At 28.1% G+C, this 9,014-nt stretch overlaps 1 long non-coding RNA gene across 1 annotated transcript; it reads right to left on the bottom strand.

Annotated features, from left to right (window-relative positions):
- Positions 1–245: 245 nt before the first annotated feature.
- Positions 246–1,159, bottom strand: LOC124418626. The gene is made up of 3 exons (XR_006940111.1): positions 1,072–1,159; positions 935–998; positions 246–471 (listed from the first exon to the last, which is right to left on the bottom strand). It is a non-coding gene; the product is annotated as an uncharacterized LOC124418626 (long non-coding RNA).
- Between the last annotated feature and the right edge of the window lie 7,855 nt (positions 1,160–9,014).

Raw genomic sequence — 9,014 nt, 5'->3', positions numbered from 1 at the left:
TTATAACTGACAAATTATGTAGAAACAAATGTTTTTTCCTTTATTTAAACTAACAAAAAACAAACTACAAAATGTGTAAAATAAATGTTTTTTCAGTTATTTTTACTAACAAATTTTTACCTACAAAATTATTAAAAACTACTGATTTTTTCAGTTAATTTTACTGACAAAATTTTACCTACCAAATCATTAAAATCTACTGTTTTTTCATTCAATGTAAAGTAAAATATTAATTTTAGGTTTGAATTTATTTTATAATCTTTTATTACAATTTTTGCGAAATATTATTTTATTTATACTTAAATATATTACACGATCCCTTATTTGATGTCGAACCTCATGCCTAAACGGAATCTTAAATACCGGAATGAATGTTTTCTTCATGCATAGACGGAATCTTGCTGATAAATATTGAGATGGATGTCTTTTTCGTACTCTTTACGGTTTTGCAGGACTTTCACTATGTTGTACCTGTATTTTTAAGAAGAAGTGTATTACTAAATATATATTATAGATTAAGTTAAGTTGTAATGGAATAAGTTCATGTAGTTCTCACTGAGGACTACTCAAGCCAATTCTTTACGTCAGACTAATGCCAAAACTACTAACTTGCTAATATTATGGGAGTACATGGTCCTATGTAATGCAAGAAATGGACCATATTGTTTTCAAACAAATTAACATGGTCCATGTCTCATTATATAGGGCTACTAAACGGATCATATACTCTTAATATGTTTACAGGGGAGTAGTTTTGGATGTTATAACATTAATGGACATTATGAAATTGGACATTATGACACGCCACCGTAGTTTTGGAATAACCAAAAGGATTCATGTACTTAAATAATCTTTAAAGGGACACGATGCACATACATTCATACATAAATAAAGTAAATGCAGAATTGGGATTAAGATAATTAAAAACGCTTACCTTTTATTTCAAAGCTCAGTCTTGATTCGAAATCAATGATGATCAGAAATCCATATGTATGTATCTAGAGTAAAGTAAAGATAACTACAATTTGTTTAACAAAACTATTCATGATAATTTGCAAAGCAAAAACTTACCGTTTAATCCAATGCAGAATATGCGCATGCTATACATGTGCAAGTTTTCCTTTAAAAGGTTTTTGAAGAAAATTTAATTTGTCAAATAAAATAATTTGATTTAGAAAAATATTTTATTTTGGCATTAGAAACATTTAATTTTTCAAAACAGAAACATATCAATATACAACACAATTTACGGTAACTTTTAACTGTACTGAAAAAACAATTTTTTTGACGGTTATTTTTAAACAACATGTATAAAATGTTAAACTAAATATAAAACTACTATTTTTTCATTAATTTTTAACTTAAATGAAAACTTTTTGAACAAACTACAATCAGTAAATGTAAAAATTTTTTGAGTGTATATAAAATAAAAAAATGTTTAAAAAACCTAAACTTGTTCAAATAAAAGAGATTTAAACTCTGAAAAATATATTTATTAAATATTTACTAATAAGATGTGAGCTTAAAAATAATATACTAACTAATACCCGGTGTGCACCGCTACCCCAATCGAAATTAAATACATAATAACCAAAAAAATTATTTATTTATTTACTAAATTTCAAAATTTTTCTTAAAGATTTATTATATATTTCTCTTGATGACAATATATTCCATTTAAATTCTACAATAATATATTAATGATCTATTTATTTCCTATACTTGCCTAAATTTAATATATATTTAATATATATTTCTATTCTTAAAAAATAATTCATATTCTTATGCCTTGAGATGTACAATATTATATGTTTTACCCTCTAGTATAAATAAAAAACCCACTTAAAGATTTTGAAAATTCTTAAAATTGGAATTATCTAAGAGTATTCAAGATATACGAAATTTTGTATTTAATTCATATTGATGGTCCGCCAATTTATTACACAAACTGTTTACATTGATGTTAAAGGTATCCGTGCAAAAATTTGAGATTCTAACTGTAATAGTTTCCAAGAAAAACTAATTTTTTATTTAATATACATGGGAGGTGCCACACCCCCTAACCCTAGTCCGCCCACTACAAATTTGAATTTTATATTTTCCTAATGTGGGCTTGGCTCCTCGCCCACTTGAAAATTCAAAATAAAAAGTAGCCTATTACCTATTCCAGACATACAGAAATACGTTCATTCATTTTTATATAATAACTTTTATAAAATAACTAAAAAATGAAATAACCACCTAAAAATTTGTTCAGATTGCAGTAACTACAAAATTTGAGGTTTAAATTCGCTTTTTGGGGCTTTATTTCACATTTAAAATGGGTTGTTATTTTTTCTGCATATTTTTAGATCACTTCCTAATAACTTCCAATAAAATAACATAAAAATTACTTCCTGAGAAAGACTTCATATGTAATGAACTCGTACGTAAAGTCTAATGAAAAAGTAAAATGAAATTCTATCCGTATAACAAAATAGACAATAAAAGTCGTATGATTTATATTTTTTGTGTTTACACGATTAGTATAAAACAATAACAAAATAAGATGGAAACAGCTGTTTCACTTTTTTGTATGTGTTTACATAAAAATACATTCTTGATCGAATGCGATCTGCCTGTTTTTTAATAATTTCAAAAAATGAAGAGAGCCATACGACTGTCAAATTTTCCATCCGTACTCTTTCTTAATGTGTGAAGGTTTCATTACATATTGCGTTTAGACGATCCCATCCGTACTCTTCTACTGAAGATCAGATCTGACAGATCATTAAAGCCAGCTTTAAATGGTAAAAAATTACCTGGTGATTTCTGACTGAGAGCTTTCATATCAAAACATTAAGTTGCGAAGTCTATCACCAAAATTGAATTCTTTAATTTTTATATTGAATTGTATAGTGTTTATATTGTTATATTTAAAATTTTTTTATGAACATTGGCAGAAACAACGATAAAAAACTAAAAAAAAGACAATTATCGAAAAAATGGAACATAGGACAAAGGGAGTATTCCAGAATTTCTTTAAAAGTTAAATGAATTTTTCGTTCTTCCTACCAAATATGATGACAAAAATGTTGACGGATATTCAACGTCGAGGTACAGACTACCTATCTTAAATAAGGTATACCAATTTCCTTGGAATCACCAATATGTCCGTCTGTCCGGCCGTCTGTGTGTCGTTAAGTTTTGCGCGAATTCTATATTTCGCAAGATAATTTAATGAAATATGGCACATACTCTTATGGAAAAGTTTTCGGCAGCGCCGAATTATAATGTAATATATTTATACCCTACCCCACTTCAGTGGGAGGGTATATTAGTTTTGTGCTGATGTTTGTAACATACAAAAATATTCGTCCTATACCCACCTTAAAGTATACCAATCGGCTTAGAATCATTTTCTGAGTCTATTAAGTCCGTCCGTCTGGCTGGCTGGCTGTCCATGTAAACCTTGTGCGCAAGGTACAGGCCGCAATTTTCAAGATATCTTCTTTTGGACGAAGCCTTTTGAAAATGGTTAAAATCGGTCCATTATTTCGACTAGCCTCCATACAACCGTACCCCCCAAATAGGGCCTTTTTGCTTATAATTAATTTTAATGATCTATTATGTTAACAAAAGTCGATAAAACATAGTTTTATAGCACTTTAAATGACACTACCGATTTTTGTAATGATCGGGCTTCATTTGACCCTATCCCCCATACAAACTCCCCTTCAGGAAATGACTTAAAGGTCAAAATTCACTTACAAACACTAATAACACTTTTAAATTTTACAAAAATAATAATGAAGAAGACTTAACTCCCCCTACCAACATTTTTAAGGATAGGGCCATATTTTGCCCTACTCCCCTTTGAGCCCTCTTAAAAAAATCTCTTTTTTTTGCCAAAAAAAAAGTAAAAATATTCCGAAATAAAGTTAAAAAAACAAACCAAATGCTTTATTTTTTTAAATAATCCCCATTTTTAACATACATACATTGTATTTATTTTGAATTTATTTTTCAAAAAATAAATGGTTTTTTGGTTTTTAAATTTCAAAATAATAAATGTATGCAACTTCCTTTTTGAAGTGAACGGTTGGTAAGTTGTTTTTAAAAAATCGAATTTATTTGTTAATTAAATCATGGAAGTTATTCCATGATTTGTTTATATCAGAGAACTATGGTTCGGGACACCGCTTTATTGGGTTTATAATTCGGGGCAAGTAAAAAAGAATTTACATAAGAATGAAAATATGTTCTCAATTTGACTTAAATTGTCAAATAAAAAAATTTTACCAAATAATATAAAATTTTTATAAAAAAATTAATTAAAAATTAATTTTATTTTTATTTACTTGTTTTAAGAGTGTGTGCCAATGGGTAACAAAAATGTTTTGTTTTCCGAATTTATCTTTCTTTGGCATAACAAGGCGGAAATCTGACAATTCTTCCTATTGATTCTAGACTAGAAAAAACACAAGATAATCAAAATATTATGTAGGTAAATTCAACTGAAAATTCATTTAAAACAAATAAAATTTCATTTAAAAAACGGACTACAAACTTTTCATTTGAATGAAACGAGTTTTTCAATTATTTTTGAATGTTGTTTTTTTAACTAGCAAGTTACGTAAAAATAAATGATTTTACTTTTGATTTAACTGACAAAAAACAAACAAACATTAGAAAATGTTTTAAGTAATTTTAACCGACAAATTTTAAATTACAAAATCAGTAAAAACTACTGTTTTAATCATTCAATTTAACAACGAAAATTCTACCTACAAAATCTGTAAACCTGTTTCTTTCATTTATTTTAAGCTCCCAATAATTACTTTATTTTTAAATCTATTTTTATACATTGTGTGGTTCTTTATTTCATCCGGGCTTCACTTAGCACGAATCCTGTAATTATAATTATAGTAGAAATCGTATTAAGATAAATTATTTAAAATTATTATATGTATGCTTTATAGTAAATTAGATCGACTCATAGAAATTCTGGCGCTACTCTAAAAACCATTCCATTAATCATTCAATTTAACAACGAAAATTCTACCTACAAAATCTGTAAACCTGTTTCTTTCATTTATTTTAAGCTCCCAATAATTACTTTATTTTTAAATCTATTTTTATACATTGTGTGGTTCTTTATTTCATCCTGGCTTCACTTAGCACGAATCCTGTAATTATAATTATAGTAGAAATCGTATTAAGATAAATTATTTAAAATTATTATATGTATGCTTTATAGTAAATTAGATCGACTCATAGAAATTCTGACGCTACTCTAAAAACCATTCCAACGAAACCCTATGATTGTCCGAATTAAAAAAGTAACATTTGTCACAATTTTAAAGTTTTCAAAAACATTTCTTAAAACCGCTAATGATCATCATAACACTAAATACATGTATATAGAGGAACAACATAAAATCACCCATGGCATATTATAACAGCAGTAACGAATCCATACAGATGACGTGAAAAATGAAATCATAATGAAAAAGTTGTCTTCCCAAAAAAACACAGGAAACAGGATGTTCTAAAAAACATAACGTTATTACTAACAAAACTCTTATCCAATATAATACTACATGTACTTACGATTAAATTGCATTTTCATCAGAATTTTCAACCAAATTATATGCATTAAAATTATACAATTTTGTACACATTTAATTTTGTTTTGACATTTTTTAAAAATTTATGGAATTGTATTTCCATAGACAAAAAATTAAACGAAAATAATACTGGACAGAAAAGAACATTTTTCTGGTAGTTTGGTTTTTGGACAACAAGCTTGAGAAGTTAAAAAATAAAATTCTTCTAAAAATAACAGCATTTTCATTAATTTTATACTTCACAGAAAACTTTTTGAATAACGTACAAACAGTAACTGTGAAACTTTTTTGAGTGTAGACTAGAATATAGGCTGGAGAATAGGATTGAATATAGAACTGACAATAGGCTATAATGTAAACTAGAATATAGACTAGACAAAAGGCAATATATATACCCCTTTAGTGAGGTAATATCCGCATCGAAACAAGGTTTGCAAAAACGGTGCTTTTGCAGCACAGTCTTCCCTCTCAGCGCCAACGTTCCAAAATAGTCCAAACCTCTGAACCACAAGTTTTACGCTCTGTTAGCATAATGTTAGCTATTAACTTAGCAGCTTTATTGCGCTGCAATAGGTTCTGATACTTTACAGCGTGGTTGTTAGCTGTGTCTTTAATGTACATCTAACACCATCAGCGACACCATCACCTACGCCATCAGCAACAACACCATCGACATTATCAATATTAAAGAAATAATTTTTTAGTGTGTTCATTTTTTTTCTGAGAAACTATTTAAGTTGTTTACCTTAATTCGGAAATATTTTAACAATTTTTTGAAAGAGGTGTTATATGGAGGCGTGGTTAAATATGGGCCTATGCTTACAAATTTTGGTACATGGCTTTTCGTTTATATTAGAATTATATATGCTGGATTTCATCGTTAAATTAGTGTTTATAAATGAATTATTGACCTTCAAGTCATTACATGGACAGCCAGCCGGACGGACATCAGACTACAAAAAAAATGCGACAAACTGCCGGTCCACACTAGGAAACTTTTGATTTTGCGTGAAAGAGAAAGAATATAATTCATCTCTCTCGCGGTACGGAGTTTCTCGTACTCGGAAACTTGTTTTGTTTTGTTATTCTTCTCATTCGTACAACAAGAAATCAATGCAATTAATACGTAGTTTCTGAAACAAAAGTTTATATGTGTGAACATTAAGGAAACTTCAAAAGAGAATTAAGAAAAAGTTTCTCAACAAAAGTTTCCTAGTGTGGACCAGGTCTAACTGCCGGTCAACACTAGGAGACTTTTGATTTTGAGAGAGAAAGAGAAAGAATATCATTCATCTCTCTCGCGGTACGGAGTTTCTCGTACTCGGAAACTTGTTTTGTTTTGTTATTCTTCTCATTCGTACAACAACTAATCAATGCAATTATTACGTAGTTTCTGAAACAAAAGTTTCTATGTGTGGACATTATGGAAACTATAAAAGAGAATTAAGAAAAAGTTTCTCAACAAAAGTTTCCTAGTGTGGACCAGGTCTAAGCGTATTACATTTTCTTTTACCACATTACTTACACCACAGTTTAGTAAATGCCAAGTTTTGTTCAGGGCGACCCCACTGTGCAATGTTTTTTATTTCCTGAGCTGCCCTTACGAAATATTCCCTGTTTCTCATCTTCATGAATAACTTGTATTTTAACATCATCTGAGGACTTAACTCTTGAAAAATCTTTGACCATGACTAAAGACAGACTTAGACAAATATATTCTCACATTTTCCAACGTCTAACCCTGTGGTTTATTTAGAGTTATAGAGCAGACGTCGGCAGTTTACATGTATACAGCACGATCGCATACAAGAAGAGCGTCAAAAATACAAATATATTATTTAGTTGCTTGGTACACAGAAAAAATTATCGGTAGTTTATTTTCAATTAACATGTTTTAATTTTCTTTATTTTTTATTTAAACAAATTTTTATTTGTCTTAATTTTTTCGTTTTTTTTTTAACTTAAGTGTAAAATTTTGATTAAATTTTTAATTAATTCAATTAATTTTTTAATTGATTAAAAATTTTTTTCTGGCTTTCTTTTCTATTTTAGATTTATTTTTAATATTTTATTTTAAATTTTTGTGCTAGCAATATTTATAATTCTTAAATAGTCAATATAATTTTAGGCATATAATATTCAAGTTTCTTGATAATTTATGAAATACTTTATATATTCAATTGTGACAATAAAGTGATAATTTTTGTAAATGCTGAAGGTCTAGTATTCCTTTAACGTTGTGTGTAATCGATTAATAATTTGATTTTTTTAATCACTTTTTTATTTGATTTTTAAATAATTCTCTATCAAACAGTTTAATTTGTTTGATTAATAAATTAATAATAAATCAATATTATATTTATTAAATATTTAATTTATATAATTAATGAATTAATCAATGTTAAAACTTGTCTCAATTATTGACGTTAATTGTTCTGATTAATACGTTATTTGGAAAAAATATATATATTTTTTTACAAATTTGGTAATTGATATCATCATTTTGGTTATAGGGGCAAAACTTGATTGATACAATTATTTTGATAATTAAAACTCATTTTTAGTTTTTTCTGTGTAGCATTCAACAAAGTAGTTTAATGTCGCTTTGTTTCAGAAATTGCAAACGCAATTTGAAAAAACAAAAACACAATTTCATAAACAAGTGCATAATTTACAAAAAAAACATACATCAATGTTGCCCAAAATCTCGATTCCCTATCACGCGAGATAGGACAAGAAAAATCTGCTGACGTCAATGCATACGAAGATGATCGAAATACGTATGTTTTGGGTCATTCGTCACGAATGTACCCTTTGTAAACGAGAATGAGGACAGTCGTCACTTTAGTGTCCTCTTTGTAAGCAGGAGCGAAGACAGTCGTCTCTTTACTGTATGTGACAGAGTAGACACTTGATATTTTAGTTCGATTAATATCTTACCACCTGTTAGCTCCAATTCGCATGTTTGGGCCATTCATCAAGAGTAAAAGAAAATCGTCACTATCCTATAACACGTCCATGTCCTAGTTTTATAGCAAGAAAAGTAGCGCCAGTTAAATAGATAGTAATGTGACTTCTAAGAACACATTTGGAGATTACCAACCTTTGACTATTTTTGACCGTCTTTTGACTGCCTCTTTGTACACTGAAAATAATCCATGCTTAACTTTACGAAAAAAATTCGTAACTTCTATTTTCGTAATATTTACAAAAATTTCGTGCATAATACGAATATTATTTAATAAAACCCGTTTCTATTTTTACGAAAGGACGAAAACCTTTCGTAATATTTTTTTCTTAAATTTTAGCGAAATTAAACATAATGATATTACTTATATTATGATTAAATAAAACTACAACATTTTTATAAAATTTAAGAAAAAGTATAATATTATTCTCGAATTA

This window comes from Lucilia cuprina, chromosome 3 (assembly GCF_022045245.1).
Source record: "Lucilia cuprina isolate Lc7/37 chromosome 3, ASM2204524v1, whole genome shotgun sequence".
Taxonomy (NCBI): domain Eukaryota; kingdom Metazoa; phylum Arthropoda; class Insecta; order Diptera; family Calliphoridae; genus Lucilia; species Lucilia cuprina.
Note: the sequence above shows the minus strand (reverse complement) of the source record. Positions and strands in the feature narration are given on the sequence as shown.